We start from the raw sequence: 8,664 nt of genomic DNA on the forward strand, positions 1-8,664 counted from the left end.
CAGAAGAGGTCGCGTCCTTGAGTGTAGAATACATGTTATTTCTCTTTTTAGAGTGCTATTCTTATATAATATTGAATACTAAAGTTTAGTTGTTGAAGACACGAAAGATCTCAAAGAGGTAGTCCTAGATAGGGAGGGTCGCTCTGCCTCGTACATCTAAGAGCGCAGTTCCAAATAATATAACACTAGTATTTGCCTTTAGAGGTGCAGCGTGAAGAAGGTTGGAGCGCCAGCCCTAAGGTAGTTAAAGCGTCCGAATGTTCCAGCTGCAAGGTTGCGATATGGCTTGGGACGCAAGTTGCCGCAACGGTTGGTTGCCAGCGAGGGCAAGTTACGCAGAGACCACGGTATGGCTTCATACACCTACTAACACCTTTTGGGCAACTCTCTGGACTGTCCAAGGTACTGCATGACAGAGTTGTCAACAATCAAGCCAATCAAGCTGGGTGCCCCAGCTTAGCTTGATTAGTGGGTACCTCTACCTCAGCTTAGCTTGATTGGCTTGATGGTTAAAATTAATAAGCTTGGCTTGTTTAGCTTGATTAGCTTAACAAAATTAATCCCCCTTTCAAGAAGCTTAAAAGGGGATAGTGTAGGGGTATCCTTATATAATCTTATCACCACGTGATCTTATCACCACGTGACCTTACTTACTTACTTTAACCTTCTTTATAGAGTATTAATTCTATCAAGCCAATCAAGCCAAACAATCAAGCTAGCTTATAGTAGCTTGGCTTAATTGATTTATACCTCTACTCTAGCTTGGCTTGATTGATACGCCAGCTTGATGCCCCAGCTTGATAGCGATCAAGCTGGCTTGATTGTTGACAAGTCTGCTGCATGAACAGACGGTTGTTGAACCAATGAACAAACTGATTCCTAATGGTTGTCGCTGTAGAGAAAACGTCGAGGTAGGCAGTATACTCAGTCCTGGACGGCACGCTGGGACTCTGCCTTGGCCACTGGTTCCTCAGATCTTCCACGAACGAGTCGATCGCCCTAGTTTGATTCTCCTGAAATGCGGCGTGCAATCCTGTCGTGATGCTGCTGTTCAGTCTCCGATTCTCGCTTTGGTAGATTCGCTTCATTGGAATCTGCAAACGCCTTGGTGTTGCACAGCACCGTGTTCCGAATCGCATTCTTGTTGAAGTCCTGTCCCTGGTCTAGCTCGTATTTCAGTGCAGTAGGTGGCTGTACCGCCGAGAGCTTATATACCCTATAGGCTGCAGCTAGAGCCTGTATCGCATCCATGTCTGACTTTTCGGCGTAAGCCGTCGTACAAAACTATGTCATTAGATCACGATATGGCTTGGGAAGCAAGTTGCCGCAACGGTTGGTTGCTAGCGAGGGCACGTTGCGAAGCGGTTGCGATATGGCTTGGGACGCAAGTTGCCGCAACGGTTGGTTGCTAGCGAGGGCACGTTGCGAAGCGGTTGCGATATGGCTTGGGACGCAAGTTGCCGCAACGGTTGGTTGCTAGCGAGGGCACGTTGCGAAGCGGTTGCGATATGGCTTGGGACGCAAGTTGCCGCAACGGTTGGTTGCTAGCGAGGGCACGTTGCGAAGCGGTTGCGATATGGCTTGGGACGCAAGTTGCCGCAACGGTTGGTTGCTAGCGAGGGCACATTGCGAAGCGGTTGCGAAGCATGGAGTAGTATTTAGTGTGGTAGGTTGCATTCGGCCTGACTCGGAAGACCACGCGCCCGCAAGTCAGGCTGACAGCAGCGCTTCCACTCACAACGTTACCTAGGTACAGCAGTAACTTGCTATTGCTAACAGAGGCAACTTTCTAGGCTTCCTACAGTGGCAGCAGTAGGCAATACGTACAGCGTTACTCTATGTTAGTCTGGTGCGCCTATATCGGTATTGAGTCATGGGATCGATTTTGTACTACAGACTACTTGAGAAAGTTACAGTATGTCTCCGCGATTTCCGGGCAGTCATTCCTTCAAAGTATCTCAGTCTTGCGCCTTTATCGTGCTCTGAAAATAGCCTTTAGCTTGGAGGTTCTTGACTATCCTCATGTCAATGGTGTCTCGGCATCCTTGAGGGGCAGTAGTTGTCAGCCATTCAACGAAGACTTCGGCGAACCTCGTATTAATGCGATGTTGGCGTTTCGCAGCCTGTTCAGCAATATGCGCGTTACTCTGAGGCTCAAGACCATGCAAGATGTTGCCCTCTGTAAGCGATATTGACTGACACATCGCGCCCGTTGCACCCACGAGAATATAGACGCCATCGTCGACCTTGCCGCCCCCCTCATCCCAGACCTTCTTCCACTTGGGTACTTCCTTGTCCCGTGTCACGGCGTTGTAGGCATGAACAACGTGTTTCTCTCCAAACGTTTGGCAGATGTAAGCGTAGATCAGAGCACGTGACAATGTCGAGCTCGCGAGTACGACGTACTTGGCTCTGTACTCTAGGGTTTCTCCTTGGTGTGCGCGAGGACGGGGATGGGGAATGGTCGTCTTCTTGTTGCGTAGCTCTTCCAACGTCTTGTGAATGTATGCGACCTTGGCTGAGCCCTTGCAAGCCTCCAATGCAATGTCCCAGATGAATGAGTGTCGAATTGTGTCGCTGTTCACAAGAGCTGTGCGGAGGTTTTCGTTGTTATTACTGAGACTGCGGTGAGGGTCGAGGATCCGATCTCCGATAAGCTGGTCGGCATCCCAATTGTTGATTGCGGCCATAAGGTTAGGAAAGATGCTGACATGTCGCGCAATGCGGTAGGCCTCGGAGTCTGCGACTGCGCCTGGGGGCATGGTGGGCTTGGACTTCTTGCTGCTCTCTCCCCCTTGGTCTTCCCAGGCCTCCACTTCCTTCTCGTAATGCTGTTTGACCGCGGCTAGCACGCGAGACTCTTCTTGTTCCACGTTAGCGAAGTAACACGCATCGTGCTGCAGATACGTGAAGTTGACAGTAAGCTTTGCTGTGACAACGTTGAGGGGTTTGCGCCAGGGATCCAGACTGTCGGTGTCGCGCATTATGAAACACCACCGAACCATGTCCCGAAAATTGTTCAGCATGTCCTTGATCTCGCCGGACTGGAGTTGCTTGTCGAGCGCGGACTGTACTTTGTTCTTTTCCTTCTCGGTTTTACAACGCTGCATCCCGTCGTGATACTTCTTGTAGCTATTGAGGAGCTTTCTCCACACTGCAGTACAATCTACCCCTTTCAAATTGGCTAAAGCTTTGGCGCCTGGATCGGTGGACTGCTTTTGTACTAACCGCTGGATCACGTGGTCGGCGAATCCTAACACCAGGTCGACCCCGTTCGTGAGAGCTGTGCCCGTCTGACCTACTATACCAGTACGATGATCATTGGGCCTGTAGTCCAAAATGGGGTCGATGATGTGGGTGTAGGTTTGAGTTTTTGTACCCGGGGCGGTATGCAGCTCGTCGACCATGATTATTGCAGCGCAACCAACGAATGTGACCAACCACACCTCGACCCTCACACCTTTGTCGTCTGTCCATATTTGCATGCGACGAGCCTGCCAAGGGCCGAGACCATCAAGCGCAGGCAATCGTGAAGTGTCCATATGCGTCTTGGCGCACAGGCTCAGCTGTGCTCTCAACGCCGCCCTCTTCTTAGTATGCCTCTTGTCGGTCTTTTCTAACTGTTGTTTTAGCCTCTTGTACTGAGGGGGCGCAGAGGTATCGACAAGCGTGCCAAAGATCTTCGTCTTCCAAGACTCGCGAGTTGAGACTATCAAGAACCTAACGCTCGTCTTTTGAGGTCTGAAGTCCGATGTCTCAGGGACGCTGTTTGCCCATTCCTTAGTCGGGTTGTTCAACTTCCACACCTTGTTGTACTCCCCATAGGCCAATCGTGATTTCAACCAGTTAGGGCGACGGTTGACTTCATCCCACTCTTTTGGTGTCATGCTAGAGTAGATGCTGTTCTTCGCACCGCCATAACGCTGTACAATCTCTTCGCCCGTACCGTGCAAGACTATCAGCTTCGGTGGCTTGTACTCTGATCCTTGAGCCAAGTGGGCGCTGCCACCCATGATCATACGCCATGCTTGTACCAATGTTTCAAGGCCTGCTGCACTCGCAACAAAGTAGGTGCATCCAAACAGATTCGGCGTCTCTATCTCGTCTCCGTTCGATTTGAGAGCAGTGTAGGGGAAGTCTGGCGTCGCGCTGATGCCGAGGCGCTGGTACGATCTAGCAAAATTGAGATACCATATGAGGACATCGGTGATCGTCTTGCCCATGCCCATGTCGTCGGCGATGACAAGTGCTCCTCGGTCGCCGGCGAGGACATCCAAGCCATCCTTGGCGCCGACCAACTGATGGGGTAGCGGGTGGAAATCTGGGTTTAAGCCGACCCCAGTTCCGAGGTTGATCTGGTCGCCTTTGAGGTCGTCGAGCGCAAGGCCGAAGGTTTGCGCGGCTAAGTCCCACAAGTCTATGTTCGACTTTTGCGCGTGCGCAAAAGCAGACATACCATCCATCTTCACCTTCATAGTGCTCGAGAAATGCGCGTTTGCCTGGGTCTTAGCTTGTTCGTTCAATGGGGGTTGTTCCGGTTCGCCTTCGTCTAACATGCATTCTTCTAGCACCTCTTCATCGTCTACGAGAATGTCCATGTTGTTACTAGACTCGCTGTCACTAGAATCGCTGCTACCACTATCGTCGCTGATATGTATTGGGTCGTCTAGTCCGCTACCGTGGTAGCTATTAGAAGGGAAGGTCTCGACAAACTTGAGAAAGGACTTAGGTGCGCTGGACGGTGGTTTGGCAGGTCTGGCGAGCGGTAGCAGATTCACGGGTGTGAACGACGAGGGTTGAAGTGTGCGGGGGAAGGCGATGCTGTTATTCCTGGACATGTATGACGAGAACGGACCTACAGGATGCTGCTTGTGTGCGCTGTTGCTAGGTGTGGATTCTTCCCTCGACCAGGATAATGGATGTATGTTGGCCGCCAAATCTAGTATCTCCTTGAGTGTCTTGGGTGTAAGCTCCTTACTTTCCGGTGGGACGGCTTCGGAGGAGGCAACTTGCATGTGGGTGGCATCTTGTTGCTGGTCACCTTGCACCTCTGCTGGCGGGGCGGGCTCGGAGGAGGCAACTTGCATGTGGGTGGCATCTTGTTGCTGACCATCTTGCACCTCTGCTGGCGGGGCGGGCTCGGAGGAGGCAACTTGCATGTGGGTGGCATCTTGTTGCTGGTCACCTTGCACCTCTGCTGGCGGGGCGGGCTCGGAGGAGGCAACTTGCATGTGGGTGGCATCTTGTTGCTGACCATCTTGCACCTCTGCTGGCGGGACGACTTTGGAGGAGGCAACTTGCGTGTCGGTTACGTTCAATCTAACCGTCGTGACAAACACTACGGCTGTGCCAGCTGGGATTTCTCGCATAGCAAAGTTGAATCCACCTTGGCTTCCAATTCCGATATGCTGATTTGCTCTTGGAGCGATAAACAAGCGGCCCTTGAAGTCGAATCCATCGAGTCCTAGGCCTTGCGCAGTTTCGTAGCATTGCTCAGCTTCGTCGCGTAGTTTTTCCCAGTTGGGGATGCCCTCCTAACATATGTCACTGAATTCGACCATGCTGACTACTTCGCTGATCTCTCCATCCTTTACGGCGCATATATGTACCTGTGTGTCGAGATTTGAAGCGGTTGGCATGGGAGGATTAGCAGGCTTGTCGTTGTTCGGAGTAGGCGTGAATCCTGTAGGAACGGTTCTGGATCGAGAGCGCTTAGGTGGGTGGTCTTTGGAGTTGTGCGTTGATTCTGGCGATAACTCGCGCTTTTGGAGTGTAGAGGTTGCCGTCAAGGGGTTGGGGGTTGGGGCTTTAGCATGGTCGCCTTCCGCTTTACGCTTCCTCAGGCGATTGAGAGAATGTGTGATCAACTTGCTAATCGCCATTGTCCTCCACGCCTTGGGTTCGTTGCGGAAGTCGGGTACGGACTTCCAGACCAGGGCGTGTAGGTTCTTGTTCAGGTCTTCATTGGCAGTGTCGCTGAGCTTTGCTGCACCTCGATTGCGTGCATCGGGGTAGTTGTCCACAAGAATCTTGTCAATCGTCCTGGCTATCTCCTTTTGTCTGGTGGCGTCGTCGATGCCGAAGCCGCGGAAGATCTCTGTTTGGTTCCCCGAGTAGCTAAGGGAGCTGGGGTCGCCTGCCGGTGGATGGGCGGGTGACTGCGTGTTATCGTCCATCCTAGTCACCCGTGGTAGAAGGTGTATGCAGGTTGACGATGCTGCGGTACGTGGTGGGTGGGTGGTGTTGCGGCGAGCGTCGCAACGTTCGTGTTGTGGCAACATGCGCGAGGAAACAGCCGGAGAGCGGTGAAAAGTGAAAGGGGAAGCTCCCAGTAATTTTAGCCTCGTCGCCCGTACTGAGCCTAGTAGAACGATGACCAGGAGTAGGGCATAGTATAGCCACCCGGTTCTGGCGTGAGCGCTCACTGTTGAGCATTGCGGGTACAGCGCACAAGACTCTGACGCGGGCTCACGTTGCGTACGCGCGAAACAGAGAAAGTTGATAAAAGATATGGGGATCACCCGAGTGTATAGAAAGCGAGCAGAGGGAGAAGAGAGACAAGGAGCAGGGAAAGTAGGGAGAGACATGGGGATCACCCAAACGCAGTTCTGGCCGTCATCGTGAACTGAATCGAGCATAGAAGTTGATAGAACCAAACAAAAGAAAGCGAAAAGAGATATGGGGATCACCCAGCCGTAGGACTAACTGTAGTCGCGAAGGAGAGAGCCAAGACGTAGCCGGCTACACGCTGCGCATTGCTGTGGCCTTGACGCTCGCTAGATCTCCCATTCACCTTGGCATGTCCTCGCTTATTTGTATGGCCGGTCCGATAGTTATCTTCCTATTGCCCAAAGGTCGACTGGCTGTCCACTTCTGTCTCTTGGTACCAACTTGTAGAACTCGGGTGATCCCCATATCCTCTTCGCGTCCCTATCGTTCTCCATCCAATCCTTCTTTTCACGTGTCTTTATCTTGCTCCTCGCTTCCTCACGCACAACCCAAGGTGAGCAACGCAAAATTTGCTTGGCGTTAGCGTCTCTCGCGCTCGCGCTACCTAGTCCTGCACAAATAACACTTTCCTCCACACCAACTACTTGACACCTTCCCCGAATTGCTTCTCTTGAAAGCAAACCACTCTCAACGTCGATATCTCTACCTACCCATTGACCCTTGTCGGTAAGTTGTTGTGGCCTCCTGTTCCGCTGATCGATTGCTAACGATGTGCTGTCCGTATAGAAACAAAGTCTCACCTACCGTTGAAACTCTGTTTTTGCATATCGTCCAGCATGGCCGACCAGTCTGTCATGCACTACATGGTCAATGACCGGCCGACGTCGGCGCCGCATGATACAGAAGTCTACGACCAGGGCATTGCTGTCTTGGAGGCACCCGGCAAAGACTCTGTCCAGCTCGGAGGCCTTCCCGACGCCCCTGACCGAGAGAAGCACGCCTGCTTCACCTGCAAAGAACCAGGCCACAGGGCCAAAGATTGCCCCAAGAAGCTCGAACAGCAAGCGTGTTCCAACTGCGGCGAGGTTGGCCATGTCTACCGCGACTGTCCCACGAACGAGTGCTTCAACTGCGGTGGTCACGGGCACCTCTCCAAGCAATGCCCTAGTGAGCCAGCAGCAGACCAGGGCCCTAGGTGCAACGGCTGTAACCGTCTCGGCCACGTTGCCTCGGATTGCTTCTATCCCCAGCCGATCAAAACCCGCAAGTTTCGTGCTCCTAAGGAGGACGCCTCCAAGGAGGACGTCTCCAAGGAGGACGTCTCCAAGGATGGCAAAGACGAGCTTCCTCCTGCCCAAACCATGGCCCCACCACTGGATAAACCTAGCTTCACAACAAAGTTATTCACTCGGAAGATCCCTCACTATGTCTCCTCCGTTAGTGTAGAGATGGATATTTCCTATCCGAGCGACGACGCTAGTATCACCCTCCGTGGCCACGCTCATCGGGCAGCCTCCATTACCCTGACAGCCCACAACATCGTCAACTGCACTGTACTTCCCATGAAGATCACCGATGAGTTCTTCACCTCAAGGGTTTCCCAAGAAGATGTTAAGCGAGCTGCTAGTAAGCTTGCACTCAGCGAACTAGGGATGCTCCTACACTTCCGCTTCGACCTCCAAACCGAACAACCTGACGGACAACCTCTGAACTCCCGCCCCCTCTACGGATTGGGGTTCTTCTCCCACCAGAACTTTGGGATCTTCGATGAAGTCATCCATCGTGCTCGCGATATCCTCGAGAATGGCGGCGAGGGCACCGTGCTGCACTTCTTCACGGTCGCCACAGAGTCAGCACAAGAGCGCATGGATACCGTGTACAAAGAGATGCAAGCTCAATACAAGAACGACCCGATTCTGCTCTACTGGAAGGACTGTCGTGTCAACCCTCAGACTGGCATGGAGATCTCTGTCGACAAGCAGCCGAAAGGATTCAAGGTCCCTCCCCAGTGGGCATTCCAGAACAACACACAGTACGTCACCGTGCACTACCAGAACCTTGTCCACGAACTGCGCAAGGCCGCCAAGCAGAAGGGTTTCGAGATCACCGACACCAAGATTATGAAGGTTCGCGGCGGCGGTGACCGGTTATACTACGCCGAGCTCAGGGTACCAGAGGGCGCCAGCTACCGCGAGGGCGCCTTCGTGGACATCC

This window comes from Alternaria dauci, chromosome 1 (genome assembly GCF_042100115.1).
Source record: "Alternaria dauci strain A2016 chromosome 1, whole genome shotgun sequence".
Taxonomy (NCBI): Eukaryota; Fungi; Ascomycota; class Dothideomycetes; order Pleosporales; family Pleosporaceae; genus Alternaria; species Alternaria dauci.